Source organism: Cynocephalus volans, chromosome 1 (genome assembly GCF_027409185.1).
Source record: "Cynocephalus volans isolate mCynVol1 chromosome 1, mCynVol1.pri, whole genome shotgun sequence".
In the NCBI taxonomy this organism is placed as follows: Eukaryota; Metazoa; Chordata; class Mammalia; order Dermoptera; family Cynocephalidae; genus Cynocephalus; species Cynocephalus volans.
The window spans coordinates 161023690-161043007 of NC_084460.1; positions in this window are offsets into that span (position 1 = coordinate 161023690).

Consider the following 19318-nt stretch of genomic DNA (forward strand, 5'->3'; position numbering starts at 1 on the left):
AAACCAAAGTAAAGGATGCTGAATCCTTAAAAGTTTGCAGGATCACATTCATTCATTGTTGGTGGAAGTGTAAATTGGTGTCGTCTATGCAAGATAATACGCTAATATCTATGAAAATTAGATATGAGCAATTCCACTTCTAGGAATTGAATATTTTGGTTATGCATTTATCTATGTATGTGTCCAGAAGAATACAAAGAGACTGAAAGCAATGATTGCCTCTGCTGGGTGACTGGGGTAGGAGTAAATCACACTTTTCCTCTAAACCTTTTGGCTTTTTTTTTTTTTTAATTGTATTGTATCATTTGAAGTTACCAGGTAAATAAATTTAAAAAATAAAAACTTAATTGCAAAGAATTGCATTTCAAAAGTATACCACATTATTAAAAGTGGAGATTAATATATGCACAGAATAAATATCCATGTCTTAAAGATTAAAATGTTATGCACCAGGCACCATTACAGAATTTCTTACGGTAGTCTTGGATTATTTAGGGTTTTATCCAATCACCTATACTTCATCTGTATTTTAAAATTTGGGGGCCAATATGTTATACTGAAATTTGTGATTATTTTCTAAACCCAAGTAACTCTTGGAAAAGCAATACACTTGAGTCCCAAGTGGTAATCTCAACAACTCCTTTTTAGTCATTTTGTAGCTTGGCAGCATTCCATCAACATGTGAAAAAAATTTTAAATATTAGCCTACAGGGAAAAAAACCCTAAAGATTAAGAAGGTTTTGTTATGTTCCAAAAGTTAAATAGTAACAATATGAAGATTATAAGCTTTTTAAAAAATTACTTGATACTAGTTTCAGATGTGTGATGAAGCCCAGTGCTATTTTAAGATGTAAATCTCAATATATATTCATTCAAAAATGAACAGTATTGCCTAAAATAGTCACTAAGATACAATCTCTTTGAATGCACACAATTCCTTAATAACTACTCTAAGTTGTTTAACCACAATTTTGTATATTTTCCCAGGGGACACATGATAATGCTTTTAAGTATGTGTATATAGATTTCCTTACAGTATTATGCATACAATAATTATGACACTACTTTAAAATAATAGTGAATACAACACCAACTGCTATGCAAATAGGCAGAATGCATGGAAGATGTATTTGTGAATGCAAATTTTGTAATAACTACAAAATAATAAAAGATACTTAATTAATCAAAGGTATGTTATTCTTAGCATATTATTGCTATTCTCTCAGATTGGGGTTTTGTGTTTGCAAGTTTCCATCGGTTATGCTTATGGGCTTGTTGAAGCTTCTAATTTTTTCTCTCTTAAAATACGTGAAAAGTAGCCTAACATCTCTTTCTTTTGACCTCTTCTGACAAATAAAATATTCAACAACCTCAAGCATCCATTACCCTTGAGATGACAACATGATCTCGAGAACACTCCTTTAGGCAAATCAACATAACGACCACACATCTGGAACATACTGAGGTTCTTTGTTGACAGAGATAGTAGCAGAGCCTCTGTTATTAAGGAGTAACGACTTAGTACTAAATGGCTCAAGCTCTTAGATTCAGTACTTTATTTCATATCTAGGGAACAACAATCTGAGTCCATGGAAGACACGTGTCCTTGTTTCAGAGCTATTTTGTGAAGAAGATAGGACCGGAGTTCAGGTGCTTTTATTCTCAGGGAAATATTTTTGGCCATAATATCCTAAAATTTTATGAATAATTAAAAAATTATTTTGTCTAATCTCTGTGCATAATCTTTCCTTGAGATTGAAAGCCTGTTTTGATGTCATGGTTTATTTGCCTGCAAGCAGACTCTGAGGCCAGGATTAGTACACAGGTAATTTATTTAGGAGGTGTAGAGAATGCCAGTAGGGGAGTGAGACAGGGAGGGCTAGAAAGTAATAAAGAGCACTATCAAGTCAGGTACTGTGGGCACTAGAGGGTATTTCCATGGGGAAAATTCTGGGATACAGTTTGAAATGCATACTTCAGAATTATCTCGGTTTGGCGTGACTGGGGAAACATTTGAAGTGAAGGAGCTGAAGTATTTATGCATCAGCTCCCATCAGGCAAAGCTCCCAGGCAGGTGGAAATCAGCAGTTTGATGATAAGGTGAGGTGAGGGGGATAATGACAGAGCATCTCCAGCTCCTGCTGTACTTAGAACTCAGCACAGGGTGAAGCTATAACTGTTGCTCAATTAATATATTTGTTTTATTGTGTATATAATATGAAAGGATGTTACATAGACGAAAGAGATTAAATGTAGCTCCTTTCATTTTTTTGGTCACAAAATTTTAATGGACTAAAAGCTTTTGAAGATAGATAAAAACCTTATCTATCTTTGTATCCCATGAGCTAGCACAGAATAATTCATTAATAATGTCTAACAGAATAATTCATTAGCTCAAGTTAAAATCCTTACCTTAACTTAATCTTGTCCAGATGGTAGACTAAGGAACAACATAATACTTTGATACTATATTGCTTCTACTGCTCTTAGCAATAAATACCAATTGAGTGTCAATTACTTGCTTCTGAAACATTTTGTATATTAACTCATTATTCCTTACCACAACACTATACTGCATTTATTACCATAAAATCATACTAAATCAAAACAGAAATAGATTTTTGTAAGTATCTTTTAGGAAAAAATATATAAATTACAATATTTTCAAATTAGCATTTATGATTTAATGAGTTACAATTATTTCTAATTTGAGAGATCTTTTATATTGGAATCATTTTTGATTTTGAAATCTGGGAATAGGAGTCTAAGGACTTCCACTCCTCTTGTACATCTGTGTGTTTAAAGTCAGCTGCAAAATTAGTGGTGCTCTGAAGCATACAATGTAGATGTGGCCATGCAAGGAAATCAGAGTTTAGAAGAACACATAGAGCTGAAAAGAAATATAGACTACTTCTTCCCTAAATTTATTTTTCCAAATACAAGATTCTAAGACACTTGCTATTACCATCCACAATACATATTGAACACCCTAATACATATTGAAGTATTAGATGTAATCCCTAAGAGAAACTGTTCCTTTGACTTTAGAGCAGATTTCCAAAGTTATTTCCCTGCTGGAAATTAATGTCTGCAGAGAATATATGTCTATGTTATAGTATAATTTTACTAACCAGAAAATAATAAAATGGTACATGTCTTTGTCAAAATGCTACTGCTTTAGGTAGAAAGCCACTTAGGAAACAGATGGAGTGAAACTTGGAGCAAAAATATTATTTAATGTAATAATTAAAATAACTTTCTATAATTTTCCTCCAGTTTATCTACCTTGAATTCTTTTTATGCTTTTAAGTCCATTATCGATCACCTGTTGTCAAATGAAAAGTTTTTGTTTCCAGTACATAAGACATGCTTCCAATAAAACTACAATAGTGCTATGGTCTGAATGTTTGTGTTCCCCCAAAATTTGTATATTGAAACCTAATTACCAATGTGAGGATATTAGAAGGAGGAGTCCTTGGGGGATGATTAGGTTGTGAGGTGCTGTCCTCATGAATGATATTAGCACCCTTATAAAAAAGGCCCCAGAGAACTGCTTGACCCCTTATGCCATGTGAAGACACAGTGAGAGAAGGTGCAATCTATGAAAAGCTATATATGAACTGGGACACAGGTCCTCAGCAGATGATGGGTCTGCCAGCACCTTGGTCTTGGACTTCCCAGCCCCTAGAATAGTGAACAATAAATTTCTGTTGTTCATAAGCTACCCAGTTTATGGCATTTTTGTTATAGCAGCCTGAAGAGACTAAGACAGATAGATACAGAGGGGAGCATTGGATTGCTAAAGTTTGTACCAGCTTGGCTTGCTTAGCCAAATGTGTATATCTTTTCCCAACTATAGGAAGAAGAGACTTGATGTTCATAGCTTGAAATCCATCATGGTGGGAGTATTTACACCACACAAATCATAAATGTTACAAGTCAGGTTGCCCTTCCCATCCCTATTGTTAAACACAAAGCAGCATCATTTACCACTGTATAGCAAAGTCTACTGAACTCCTAACTAATTTAATTCAATATAAGACTCATTTGTACAAGCACTTCATCTATGCAACATATCATAAGTAGGTGGCTAAATTGTTTCTGGAATAAAAAAGTATAAATTAAGAGATGAGGTGTCATTTTACACAATGACTGGCTCAATATGAGAAAGTCATGATGTAATCTGGTAGTCTCCAGACAGATTTTTATTGCAATGAACATTTTTTTCTTTACTTCCATGATCATCAAAAGATTTCAAATTTTTATTTTGTCAGTGAAATAATTAATATATATCTTGTCATCTTTTCTTATTGAAATTTCATGACTGAAAGAATATTCAATACTTAAAAAGTAAAAAATAAAGATATAATCTCAGCATAAATTGCAATTCTTGTCAGGAAATAATAATTTGCATTCTTACACCACCATTTTACTATGTCTGAGTAAAAGCTTTGACACAGCTAGACAGGAACTTTGGTACCCCCGCACAGATAATTATATTAATTTTTCTTAATGAAGAAGTAATCAAAATAATAAAGAATATACCAGCTTTGAGCAATGCTGAGAGAATGGAGGTTGCAAGATGTACTATTCAGTCATACTGGCAAAGGCAGTCTCTCAGCTGCGGATGACTTTTCAGATTATCTAAGTTCCTGGCTTTCTTCTCTATGCTCACTAGAGTTTGCTAACAAAGATTTATTTTTCAGTATTACTTTTGTACAGAGAAAATGTGTCAATCTCCAAATATGAGTATCGGATCTCCTTACCAGTTATCTCTCCTTAAAATTAATATTCCAGCACTCTGATTTATCCATTTGTCTCTTATACATTTCACTTAGTTTTACAATTCCTGGATATTAGTAACATGTGCTTCCAGAATAAGCAAAATGAGCAAAATGATCTAGAGACAATGTAAACTAATTCCAATCTGGCCTGATCAACCTGCCCGTATAAACTGTTTTGGGATAAAAGGTGTCCCAAGACCTTCAAACTATGAGAAATAGTATTTCAAATGATTTGAAAAATGTTCACTTCTTCTAAAGTTGACTAGATATCATGATTTTGATAATTACTTCTAAAAAGCTATTGCCAATATATTTAAATTTTTGTTTTCCACTTCGGAATATGTAACAGGAGCAGTGTTTGTGCTATGTCATCTCAGCTTCTAATCAAAAGTTTGATACATGAGAAAAAAACAAAAAAAAGAAACCCAACAAAATTCTCAAATCAACCAAGTAGTCATTGCGCATTTGGCATGTGCACATGGCAGACCAATAGCTCAAATCAACCCTGAATTTGATTCTGTAAAGGAGAATTATTATTGACATTTCCAGCTTGAGGGGCCACTGAGAGTGAATAAGTTGATTGTTGTTCAATTATCTAATTAAGTTCCAGGAAAGATGTGAATCACAAGGTCAGCCAGCATCTGAACTGAATTATAGAAACGGACCGATATTGGTCAAAAAGCAGACTACAGTGATCACTGAGTGTATAATGTATATTGACTCTCTTTGTCAGCTACTTTATTGATAAGTGAAAATGTATAAAACTATGAACTTCTAAATTAAAATGATTTACAAAAATAAACCATGAATATTTTGTGAGTTGAAGCCTGTAGACTACTTTAGTTTATGTGATCTCTAAAGAGCAAGTAAATAAATAACAATAAAAAGTGAAAAGTTTTTCCAAAATCACTTATAGCTGGGACAACAGTATCGAGTATCGAGAATGATAAAGTACCAACCAGCGTTAATACAGTAAATTGAAGTACTGACTCTTCAAACAATCATTGAGAGACAGTTTGAAAGTAGATAGTTTGAAGTAGAACAAAATCTATTATGTTACAGGTTTTTAGATTTCTCAAATACGTTAAGATGTTTACAATATGTACATATGAACATAATTCAATTAGTACAAATGGTAAGAATGTCTGCACAGTGAAATTTGGGCTGAAAACCATTTATTGTGAAAAGCCATAAATTATATAAAGCATTTCTGTCACAAACTGGTATATGTGCAAAGAAGAATAACTATTCTGTTAATTACCAGTGCAGAAGAATAACTACTTTGTTAATTGCCAGTAAGATATATATATATCCTTTATGATCAATTACAACTATGACAGAATGACAGACAAGACAAATCAAGGGAAAAGCAATAGCTCCAATACAGTTTTATTTCATACAGGTTTTGGTTCTGTATCACATGCCAACAGTCGTCAATAAATTGGGATGTATTGTCTTGTTTCAACCACCATTAGGTTATAGCACAGAACGATAGGACTATAGAATGAGTTGTATTTGATGGGCCATTGCCAAGTTCAGGTGACATAAGTAATGTTCCTCAGTGGTTGGTTCCAGACCTATTGTTGAGCATTTTAATCAGTGACTTTGGTGATTGAATCGTGAACATGATCATTAATTTTGCAGATACCTTGTGGAAAGTGACATCTCCAGCACTTCTCAGGAAAAGAATGAGAATATAAAACAACCTCAGGAAATTCCACAAATTGTCAGAATTAATTATCATGAAATTCGAGAGGGACAAATAAAAGTTATCATGTTGATTGAAAAAAAACAAGGGATTATAAAAGTGGGGAAATGCTGTCTACGCAATATTAAAGAAAGAGTGAAGCATTACAGAAAAAGAAGTCAAAAAGTCAAATGTGAAAACATAATGTACTGCTGGGGTTAAAGGGAGCAGGAATCTCAATTACTTGAATGAGGTGAGGACAGTATCGTGTTGTCGACAAAGGATCTGGGACAGGTGACCTGGGATTGAATCCCAGATTTTCCAACTTTGAGATCTTGGGCTAAGCAATGCAATATCTCTGTCTCATATGAAAGATGAATATCTTTAGTTCAATTAAATAAAAATAATTGGAATAATTTATGTAAAAATATATGGCAAATTTTAAATTGCTATACCGATGATGGTGATAATATTCTTTACAAAGATAATAATCTCTCAAGTTACAGATATTTTATTATCATTCCAGAACTTGTGGAGGGTTTAAAACAATTTTAACTTTGATAACATCCTCTATTAGAAGATGTTCAATTGCATTTGAACTTTCTTATTTCTTAATCAATAATCAATAAGACCAACATTCCTAGAATACAAATGGGAAGTAAAAATTTTTAAATTGCTTATTAATCTAAAAGTGATAAAATTTTTAACTAGGGTATTTGGAGATTTAACTTTTGCTTTAAGCAAAGGTTATTAGATTGTACTAGGCTGTGGAATCTTTGATTTTTCTACGTTTCAAAAAGATGACTACAACTATATTTTGATCAGATTGAGAGTATTCAGACAAGGTCCAGACTGAAAACAGTTTGAAGATTGCCTAAAAGATTGAGGGTCTTCCTGGTTTAGTAGGTCTTTTTATTCTTTCTTTTAATTTGCTATGCTAGAGTCTTCAATATTTTTTTTTCCTAGTCTGAAGTCACTAATACTTTGTTGATTTTTCTAATGCAGTAAATAAAGCTTAATTATGCTACTTTATAAAGACAGGTTTTTAGGTTTTTATTCCTCTTTTAGTTTTGGGCAGAAGGAGGAGTGAAAAAAGCAAAGCTCTAGATCTAATGCTATGATAGAAAATAGAATCCTGTACAAATCTATGGCTACTTCTGTTTTCCAGTGACACAGGTAAGTTTGGAATTACAGTAGTCCCCACTTATCCATGGGGGATACATTCCGAGACCCCCCAGTGGATGTCTGAACCACAGATAGAACCCAACTCTATGTATGCATTTTTTTTTCCTTTTCAGACATACCAATGATAAACTTCAATTTATGCATTAGGCCCAGTAAGAGATTAACAATAACTACTAATAAAATAGAACAATTATAACAAAATACTGTAATAAAAGTTATGTGAATGTGCTCTCTCTCTCTCAAAATACTGTAGTAGTTTCAAACCAAGGTTGAACTCAGGTAACTGAAACCCCAGAAAGCAAAACCTCAGACAAGGGAGGAGTACTGTATAAGCTTTATAGATCCCCCAAATTGTATTTTGAGTATAACACGTATGTAATTAAGCTTTAATGAGGTCAGAATGAAAGTAAAACTGGGGGATGGGGAGAACCAATGAGGTGGGGGCTCACATTCAAAATGTTAAAATACATCATTTAAACAGTAAAAAAAGAAATGTTTAAGTTTATGGTTTTAACTAACTACTGCTCTATGATATGAAACCCACAGCCTAGATGTGAGAAACCATTTCTCCTGATGAAGTAGGTTAATTTGCATATGTGGTTTACTACATACATAGATCTTTCTATATATTCTAATTTATTGGCATGAAATTCTCACTGATGAAGAAGAATTTATGTTAAGATTGCTTGGTAATGTGAAATTTGTTCAGGAACATTGAAAAACCATATTTTATTCTCAATACACTAAACCATTATTTGTAACAGTTGCATCAAAACTAACTCATATTTGCTCAGTTGCAAACAATGTCACATGAAGCATTTTAACCCCAAATAAACATGCTATTTATTCAAATAATGTAAGTGTTGGGGAAACAAGAAGAACGATGCCAAAGTCCCTTAGCAACAAGGAACCAGAATGCTTCTAAGATTTACATTACTTAAGTCCCTAAAATAATCTGAACACATAAAATTCAGAACATAAATATTAAATGATGATACAATTCAAAAATTCTACCTTACTTTCTCCACCTAAAAGGATATCATCTTTTTTTTTTCTCCTGCAATCCAGTTCTTCTTGCTACAAGAAGATCAGAGTAACCTAAATCTTAATTCCCACCGGACACAAAAGTTATGTCCAGCAAAATTGAGGCTCTTTCAGCTTGTAGTTTTTGGAACAATGCTTATAAAATATTAATGTACGGACAAATCACCTGGGGATCTTGTAAAAATGCAGATTCTAATTCAGCATTTCTGGTGAAGGGACCCAGATTCTGCATTTCTAATAAGGCACCAGATGATGTTTATTCTGCTACTCTTGATTAGCAGCAAGGTCCTGAAAGACACTGTGAAGGGATATGTCATCAAATCTTTAAACTACCACCAAAGATAAAAGCTTGCAAATCTGAATAGCTCAATAAGAAGACAAATATAATGTGGCAGGAATTGTGGCTGTGTCCTCAAGAAGTAGCTACGGAAACTGAGCTAAGGAAAATGGCACCAGCCACAGAGGCCAGCACCCTGTGTTCCTGCCGAGAGGTAGTAATACTTTAAATTTCTTATTAACAACCATAAAATATTAACTGTGCCAACAATGTAATGCACTATAGATGCAGTAATATTCTACTGTGAGTCATATGGTCCCTCTCACATCTTCTTCTGAAAGCAGATTTTGAATAATACCTAATATTAACATACATTTATTTACTATATTTTAATATAATTTATAATATTATATTTCACTAATAAATAGATTTTTGTATTTATATAACAAATCATCATTAAGGACAAACTTGTGAGCAAATGCTGTGACTGATGGCATTTAAAAAACAATCATAACTCATTATAAGATACTTCTATAAAGCTCAAGTGGAAATGCAGTCAAGACTGACTCACCTTCTGCTTCTTAGATCATTAATAAATAATGCTGTTTATTTTGGTTATTTTTAAATCTGTGGAAAAAGTGAAATAGTGGAAATGAGTATCAGATTTGGAAATGAGAATCCTTGAAGTAAAAATTTTACTTGTGTAATCAAGATCTTCATGAGCTTCTGGTTCTTGAGTAGAAAAATGGAGATAATAACTTACTCAGGTACAGCTGAGACAATAAAACGAGCTAATGTATGAAAAGTCCTTAGCACTGTGTCTGCCCCTTTTTAGCAGCCTATATTTACTAGTTTAAATGATTAGTACTCTTAATAATATGAGTTACTCTAAAAATTATGTAAATAAGAAAATATTTATAAGGCACCTTTCACCATGTAATTCATAAAAGCAATAATAATATTGATTCTACATTTATTGAATACCTATTTCATGTCAAGCGTTGTGTGAAAAGCAATATGTAATATCATTTAATACTCATACATATCTGAAGTTTACACTTTATATAAGAATAATCAAGTCCAGAAAATTTACATGGTTTGCCTAACGTCTCTAGAGTTTATAAACAACAGAAATGGTATTCCAATTTAGATGTGTCTAACCTCACAGCTCTTGGTCTTTCCACTACAGTGGTGTTCACAACTGTTCCCTGTTTCTATGTCATCTGTGAAATGGGATTAATACTGTCAACCACTCACACTTGTTTTAAAAATCAAACCAAATGAAGAATATCTAAGTCACCACAATGCGTGGCACAAAGTCAGCAGCCAATACACAGTCCTTAAGCACAAATAAGGATGAGCATGTACATGAATACTGGATTGGGGGTAGGCTCTGATTACAACAGCAGCAGTCATGGTAAGGTTTTCAATCTTTTGACTTTGCCATCAACTTTGACTCTGTCCTTTACTACCGTCTATGCAGTGTTTTCCATCATGTCATTGATTGGATTTAGCCAAATATAGCATTATTGTGGCAAAATAAGCATTCTGTCTCTTTTGGATTCCTGGCACAATATTCCAAACACAACTTTCCTTTTGCTGATGCTGTTAATTGCACAAATGCTCATGTCATCTTGTTTAGACTGTGGCTTCATCCTGTTTTGACTATCATGTTGCCCTTATGCTGGTCTCCCTGTTGTTAGACTTCAGCTGGTACATACTGCGCCTTGGAGTCTGATAGGCATCAGCTGCAGCAAATAGACAACTTCTGCTTCAGCTAGCTGCCAGACACAAACTTGTACTAAATTCTACTTCTAATTCTCCTTAAGAGAATATTTTTAGATTTATGTACAAAAGATGTCCTTCCTTCTTGAGTATTTAGAAATGTGTAATAAATCTTCCTCCTTTTTCTCGTATGTGTTGAATTAGGTGACATGAAAAAAACACCAATGGTCCTTTCTATTATACATTACTAATAGTGGTGGCTTTTATAAAGCTATCATTTATCTTTTATTAGCAGTATTGAGACTGATTAAATTAGATTTACTACTTGCACATAAAAGAAGAAGACAAGGATGTCAGGATTGCTAATGTTCTTTCTCCAAAAAGGGGGGGGGGGCAATTTACCAATCTTCATCACCCAAACAAATTCCATGAATACTAGCCAGTTTAGAACAGCTTTTCTACAGCTGTGCATTCCATATCTTCCATCTTGCTTCTGGTTTTATATTTGTGGTTTTAGCTTACATGAATTACAAAAAATGAATGTACCCAAATACCATATTGTACCCTATAAATATATACAATTATCATCGGTCAGTTAAAATTAAATTAAAAGGGTGGGGGGAAGAGAAATAGAAAGGATAGTGATTACCAGAGGCAGGGAAAGGGAAGGAGAAGGGGGTCAGAGAAAGGTTGGTAGAATGGCACAAAGTAACAAAGTTACAGTTAGATAGGAAGAATAAGTTCTAGTGCCCTAGGGAGACAGTAGCTGATATATTGAATTGTATATTTCAAGATAGCCAGAAAAGAGAATCTTGAATTTTATAACCATAAAGAAATGATAATTGTTTAGGTGATAGATAAGCTAACAATTCTGATTAGATCATTATACAGTATACGCATATATTGAAACAAACTTTAACACACAAACATGTACAATGAAACAAATTTTTAAAAAGGTAAAATAACCCCACAAAATATTATATTAGGGACATTGAAAATACAGAGGAATTCTGTTTAGTTGCACAGTGGAGAGCTAGACATCCATATATGGAAGTCTGAGGCTCTGTTGGTGATCTTGGGGCCATATGCATTCTTGGGTACAGAATGTTATCACATTTCTAGGACAAGGCTATAATTTTTCCTATATGGTTCTTCTCTAGTCCAGTGGCTCCTTTACAGTGCTACAAGATTTTAGTTCACTAAAATGTTGTTTTTGTATGTGTTGACCTTTGTTCCTAACTGCATTCCTATTTTCCTTTGGAGAATTATCTCTGCCTCACTCGGGGTAGTCTTGGTACTGTGGAAATCCAGGTGCCTGCCTTTTACTACAGTAGCAGCAAAGATCACAGCCTTCTACTCACCACTCAGATATAGCCAGGTAGGGGACATGTGGCTTATATTTGGCCAATCAGATGTTCTCTTCAAGGGCTTAGAATCTTGAAGAAGTGTCAAAAAGGTAGAAGAAATAGCTGGAGTTTGTTTTCTTAATAAGAGAAGCCCCAAACTAAAGGAGGGCCCCAACTATAGCATTCTTGCTATGAGTACTCTCCCACAATTCCAACCTTTCTTTAACCTGGCACTGCCCAAATCCTGTTCCTTTTGTCTCCTGACTTCCCTTTGAATATTTGAGCTCTGACTATAATTGGTATACACACACACACACATACACACACACACACACTCTCTCTATATATATACACACACACACTACATATGTATATATAATTACTATATATAAATTCTGTTTATTTTAGCAACAGTTTAATCAAAGAAATTTGAATAATTGCAACCAAGGAACTCTGCACGATAACATATTGTTACTTTTAAATTTTTGATTAGAACAGTTGTCCACAGAAAGAAATATCAGGTATTTAGAATTTGGATCAATTCTACTAACATTGCTAGTTACTTTTACTCAAATGCCTTACTAGAAGTGGACTGCTTTATTCATGTGTGCTCGTGTGTGTGTGTGTGTGTGTGTGTGTGTGTGTGTGTGTGTGTGTGTGCGCGCGCACGCTTGTGTGTCTTCATTCCCCTGAACGGTATACCCGGTGCCCATTCCTCCCAAACTACCCCTTTCTCTTCTTATTTGAATCTAACCTATTTCCAAAGCCCAGGCCAACCCTCCAACTCTTCTGTAGAGCCTTTTTCACTACTAAATCTATGACGGCATCTCCTCCATTTGACTTTCATAACAATTATTGCTATGTAGTGATAATATTCTGTAAGGTTCCTGAGCATTATTAATTCAATAAATTGTTAGCTATCTTTTCCTGTGTGCCTTATTTCACTGATTAAACTTTAAACTCTATCATGTCTGGGTCCAAGGCTTACTGAATTCCTACAGTGTTTGACATATTGTCTCGCAAAATAATTTTATTATTAAATTTTCATTTTGTGTCTCAACATTAAATTCCTTCCTAATTTTGGAGAATTCTTGCTGTGAAGGTTTACTTTCTTCTATTTTAGAAAGCAATAATTTGAGTGACTATTTTCCTTTGCTCTGCCATTTGTGTACTAATGATGTCATTTGCCTTTTGATTGTGTAAATGGTGGCTTCCAGATGCAGTAAAGCAGAATGCTCAAATGTTCAAGAAATGACCTTATCTTAGTTTGGTGGTTTTTTGAACTGATAATAGCTAGTGGTTATTGAGTACATATGAGATGTTGGTCAGTATCTAAAAGTTTCATATGGATGGAATGTAATGTACTCGATGAATTCTCACAACATCCGTCTTGGGAGGTATCATATTTACCCACCATATTTTACAGGTGAGGAAATTAAAATTAATGAGTTTGAAGAGCCTATTCAATATTCCCCAGCTGATAAGGGTAGTGTAGGATTTACAAATATGAATTCTGCCTCCAGAGCCCTAACACTGAACAACAATGCCATAGTATGGTAATTTATATATAAAAATCATCAAAGGAAATTTTAAAAAGTACATGGTGATTTAAAGCTACTGTTACCCCCAGTGATTGAATAACTTAGTTTATGTAGTCACCTATACGATGTAATCTTAATAGGATCTAAAAGGGCTGAGGGCTCTTAAGACACCAGGGCAAATGCTCTAAAAAGCTCCCAGTAGAACCCTGTCTTTTAAGAATGTATTTGTCCATTTTTGTGTTGCTATAATAGAATACCTGAGACTTGGTAATTTATAAGGAACAGAGGTTTATTTGGCTTATGATTCTGGGACAGCTGCATCTGGCACAGGCCTCAGGCTGCTTCTACTCACCGGAAAGCAGCAGTGGGTACAAGCAGATCACATGGCAAGAGGAAGCAAGAGAGAGGAGGTGCCAGGGTCCTTTTAAACAACCAGCTCTTGTGGGAACTAAAAAAGTGAGAACTCACTCACTACCCCCACCCTACATTGAGAGCATTAATCCATTCATGAAGAATCCACCCCCACCACTCAAACAGCTCCCAACACTGCCACATTGGGGATCAGACTTCCTGCATGAGTTTTGGGGGGACAGTAATGTCCAAACTCTATCACAGCACATGTCCTAACTATTTAAATATTAGACTTTTTTTCTATTCAATAAAGCATATGGCATTTTTATGCCAAATTTCAAAAAGTGGATTTTACGTAAAATATTTCTTGAATGCTGTATAGTATAATAAAACATTTCGTTAGGTAAAGAGGTATTGCCTCTTTAGCTTTAAGGACATTGCATACAAAGGCTGGCGAAATGCTTCAAATTAATGAAGACTAAGGAGGCAAGACAAAATTCAGTCTGATCCTCAGGCAGATCCTAGATGAAGGAAAAAATGCAACAAGAGACATTATTAGGACAACTGGCAAAATTTAGATATAGACTGTATATTAGACAGTATGAAATAAATGTTAAATATCCTGAATTTGATAACTGCCTGTGGTTATAAAAAAAAGACTGTCCTTGTTCCTAGGTGATAAATATTGAATTCCTTAGAGGAGGGGGATATGCTGTCTGCAATTTGCAAGTGAGTTAACAACAATAATAATATTAAAAACATATAAAAATAGAGGATGCTAAAACAAGCATGGTACAATGTTAAATTGTGAATCCAAGTGAAAGTGGCATGGCAAATTTTCTGTAAGTCTGGTACTTTTTAAAAACATAGAGTTAAGAAATAACTATAAGATTATAAGAACACTATAAAATAGTTTAACTTTTTGGAGAACAGGAAGTATTCTAAAAAACTCAACTTCCTTAATACAAATACTTTTATTTATATGAATCAAATACCTATGTAGGCAGTTGATTCTTATTGAGGCATTTTCTTATAAATTCCTTAATAATTAGTTTGAAGCCAGTTAGCATATTAGTGAATTGTTTTTAATATGTGCATTATGCAATACCTTAAATATTTTATAAATCTAAAATGTACTATGTATCAATCGAAATATTTAGTGTAAAATTAGATCTACCTTCTTCAACTTACTTTTCCTTGGTTCTATAAAGTTGCTTCAACTGTAAAATACAGCATGACAATTTGTAGGAAAACATTGTAATAAAAATGCACTATCCATATAAAATACAGGTAGATGGTAACATTAACTTGGTAATGTCATGGCATGAGAAAAGAGCATTTTGACATGTAACATAATATATAATATAATGTAATGTAATGTAATATGATATAATATAATATATTACTGCACAATTATAGTCAGAGACTTCAACACCCCTTTTAAAATTATTGATAGAGCATGTTGACAGAAAATCACTAAGACTATATAATATTTGAATAACACTATCAACCAAATGGACCTGACAGATATTTGTAGAACACTCTATCCAACAGCAGAAGAATACATGTTCATTTCAAATGTACAATAAATACTTGAGATAGACCATATTCTGGGTCATAAAGCAATTCTAAATAAATTTTAAAAGATTCAAGACCTACAAAATATTTTTTTCTGACCATGATGAAATTAAATTCAAAATTAATAAAAGAAAGATATCTGGAACATCTCTAAATATTTGGAAATCAAATAATATACTTCTAAACAACCCACAGGTCAAATTAAAATCAAAGAAGACATTAGAAAGTATTTGGACTCTCTAGGGGAAATTAGAAAGTATGTGAACTAAATAAAAATGAAAATAGAACATAGAAGCAAAGAGCTTAACAAAATCAAGCTATTAAAAACAAAATCAGTATCTTCTCCATCCCAGAAGTTTTTTGTTTTTAATTCAATACTGTAAACATGCAAAAAAATTAACACATATTTTAAAAGTAATGAGCAAAATAGCAGTTAAGAAGAGAATAAGAGTTTACTCATAAAAGGGCCAAAATTAAGAATATTGGTGATGGTGAGAGAAGATTTGACTTTAATTGAATAAGGCACTGTGAATAAATTCAATATTTGACATATGGAAAAATTCTACAAAATATTTGCTCAACTGATAGGAACATATTAGAATAAGGAAGTAACATTATCAAGCAGTAAAGCAGGTAGAACTGTAGAAGCGTAGTTCTACAGTTCATTGATATCTATTCTTATATAATGTATTGATGACATCTTCAAATTCATTTATTTATTCATACAACAAATATACTCTGAATGACTACAAACTCTGTTTAAATGGGTATTAATCAAATACAAGTGATAATTTAAAACAAATCCTTATGTATATCTTCATTACAAAATGTAATATATAAAAGAGATAGTTCCAACGACCTACCTATCAGGCAAGACAGAGGTGGTTCCAAAAATGGCCTTGAGTTGCTTAGTCTTTGGTACCAAATACAAGAATCCAAAATGTTTACTCATGGTGTTTCAAAAGGACTTCTCATAAGTTAAAAAAATCAAAGCTTTACACATGGTTTTGGACTGTAGAATGTAAACTTCAGATGAAATGCTATTTATTTTTTAAGATTAGGAATCATGAATTTTCAGAAATCAGTTTAAATGAACAAAAGTAGGAATGACAAAGTTAATAGAGATATGTTAGAAAAATATATCAACACTTGACAAAGCCCTGATAATATTAAAAACACTGCATTGAATATAGTTCCAGACAAATGAAAACAAACTAAAATGCTGATGCAAGTTATGTGGCCCTGGGAGAAATTACAATTATGACTCAATGTAGTATTTATCAAACTAAATATACAAATCAGTGATCCCTTTGTTACAAATAAAAACTGAATATGTATATATATTTCTCTGTGCGCAACAATATATGTGACTGTTTATGTATGTATCTATTAATGTTTACCGATGATTTATAATGTGTTATATATTATTGTGTTTGTGTGTGTGTATATATATATATATATATATATATATATGTGCAGTCATAAAAGTTTCTCCTTACTTGAAAAATGACACTTTATGTCTCATATAAAAAGTAATAGTTAAAAAACTCTATTGAAGCTTTGCCAAAATTACTTTCCACTTTTTAATTCACAAGACCTCTGTAAACAGTGCCACAAATCTTCTTAATAAAATATTATATATTTTAACAACTGGGATTGCCTCAAGAATTTGAAGAATGGAGTGCTTTGGCCAATGAAGAGATTACATGTGTTTATATGTACATACATATTTTCTCATTAAGGAGGGTTATATAATAAGCAGTGTAGATTAAATTCATGATCTAGATAAATGCCATAACAAAATAACCATTAGTAGAGTATTGGGACATCTCTACTATCAAGAAGACAATCTGAACAATGTCGTTATCTTTGGACACTCAAATCAACCAAGTGCAAGGACATAGTAGGTACTCACAATTACTTTTAACTGACTGAAAGTAGATTTGAAACTTTTACGTGTGCTTGAGAATGGGTGTCTGTGGGGGCACTTGCAAGTGTGTGAGAGAGAGAAAGGAAGGAGGGATAAGGGGAGTATGGAGAAGAGCAGGATGGGGCATCGATAAAAGAGTGTTTGGGGAAAGTGTTTATGCACAGTCATAGAATACAGATAACCTTCTAAATGAGTTCACTTTTGATATATTCTCACCAGCATGTCAAAATATAGTTAACAACTCTATTATAAATATTCATACAACATCCATCAAGATCTAAATGGAAACTATTGACTTCTCTTACACTCTTGTGTTTCCTCGTAACATTATGTCTCTTATATAACTTATTTCTTCAGAATTCTCAGAGAACACTGAATCCTGTAACTTTAATCTCTCTGAAAATGCTGCACTTTTGCTGAAAGATCTGACACCTGGTGGTAATCATGTATTACTACACACTAATAATTTTTTTCAGCTACATGTGTGATCCCACCAACCTTTGCCCCCTCTTCCACAATGAGCAAAAGCACATGGTAAAGGAAATTATTTGGGAAATCTTTGCCTTCTGCAGATTTTATATCCAGGCCTACTGGGGATTTGAAACCCCTCCTTTATTTTATAAATGAGGGAACTGAAATCTTAAAAAGTAAAATTACTTGTTCGACGTTGCATACTATGTAAGCATTAAAAGGTCCTAGTCCCATTTCTGTACTTCCTGACACTGAGACTGATTTTTGGCTAAGACTCTTGCATTCACCCTTTCCCGTCATACTAGGTTTAAGATACAATTTTTCTGTCTTAAACCGAACCTTAACCTATCTCTTTGTTCTCAGTGTGCCTGAACTTATATGAGTCTAGGACAGACACATTTTAAAAAGATAATTGCTTTGATCATGTTTTCCCTCAGGTGAAAAATGCTCAAGTTTTATACTTCTGAGAACTGTCCTCCTGCTAGAATTTTAGGTACAATCTATCCTTACATTAACTATAAAATGCTCTCTAACATTAGTCCTGAACAAGAACTTATCTCTCCAGAGAGGCCACCTTCCCTGTTTTTGTCACCTAACTGTCCCAAGCCCCCCAACTCCCAAACATACTCATACCCAAAGCATGCCTTTCAAAACCATTTGTACTTGCTTGTCTTGTTTTCTTAACCTTGAATGGATTTTCTGTATTTTTCTATTTATCCAAATTACATCACCTTTCAGGGTTCATCTCAGTTCCCACCTGCTTTTAGAAGCCTACCTCCATTAACTCTGGTCAACAAAGAAACTTCTCTTTCTTGAGGAAACACTTATCTTCTATCATGATTCTATCCTGCGTAGCACTTTACGATGCATTAATTAAATGGTGTCATTCCTCAATTATTTTACGTGGTTAGGTGTTGTCTCCATAACCAAAGTTGTTAATTTCTTGAGGGTAAAGACCAAGGCTTCTATAAATTCTCTAATTCTTCTCATTAATAAGTGTGCCATAACTTCATATTGATTTTAACAGAGAGCAGGAAATAGTCTGGCATAATATCCAACAGTCCTCAAATTCTATGCTTATTTAGAGACACATTAAATTGAAAATTAGTTCAATAAGTCTTTACTTTCTTTGGATATAACATGGAACTTCTTTAATTAATTCATTGATTTGTGTTAAATTTCTTCATAGTCTTATCTGGAACATTTCAGAGTAAAAGCATTAAATAAAGTCAAAGTTATTAATTAACCTTATTGGTAGTCACTGTACTTGTCTTCCTAACATTTATTTTATCCATTTTACCCTTCCCCTATTATAGCAATCATATAATTTGGAAGGGATTGATTTGATCCTTCTCCTTCCATTCCATGGATTGCTTTGACTGGATTAAATTAAAAAATG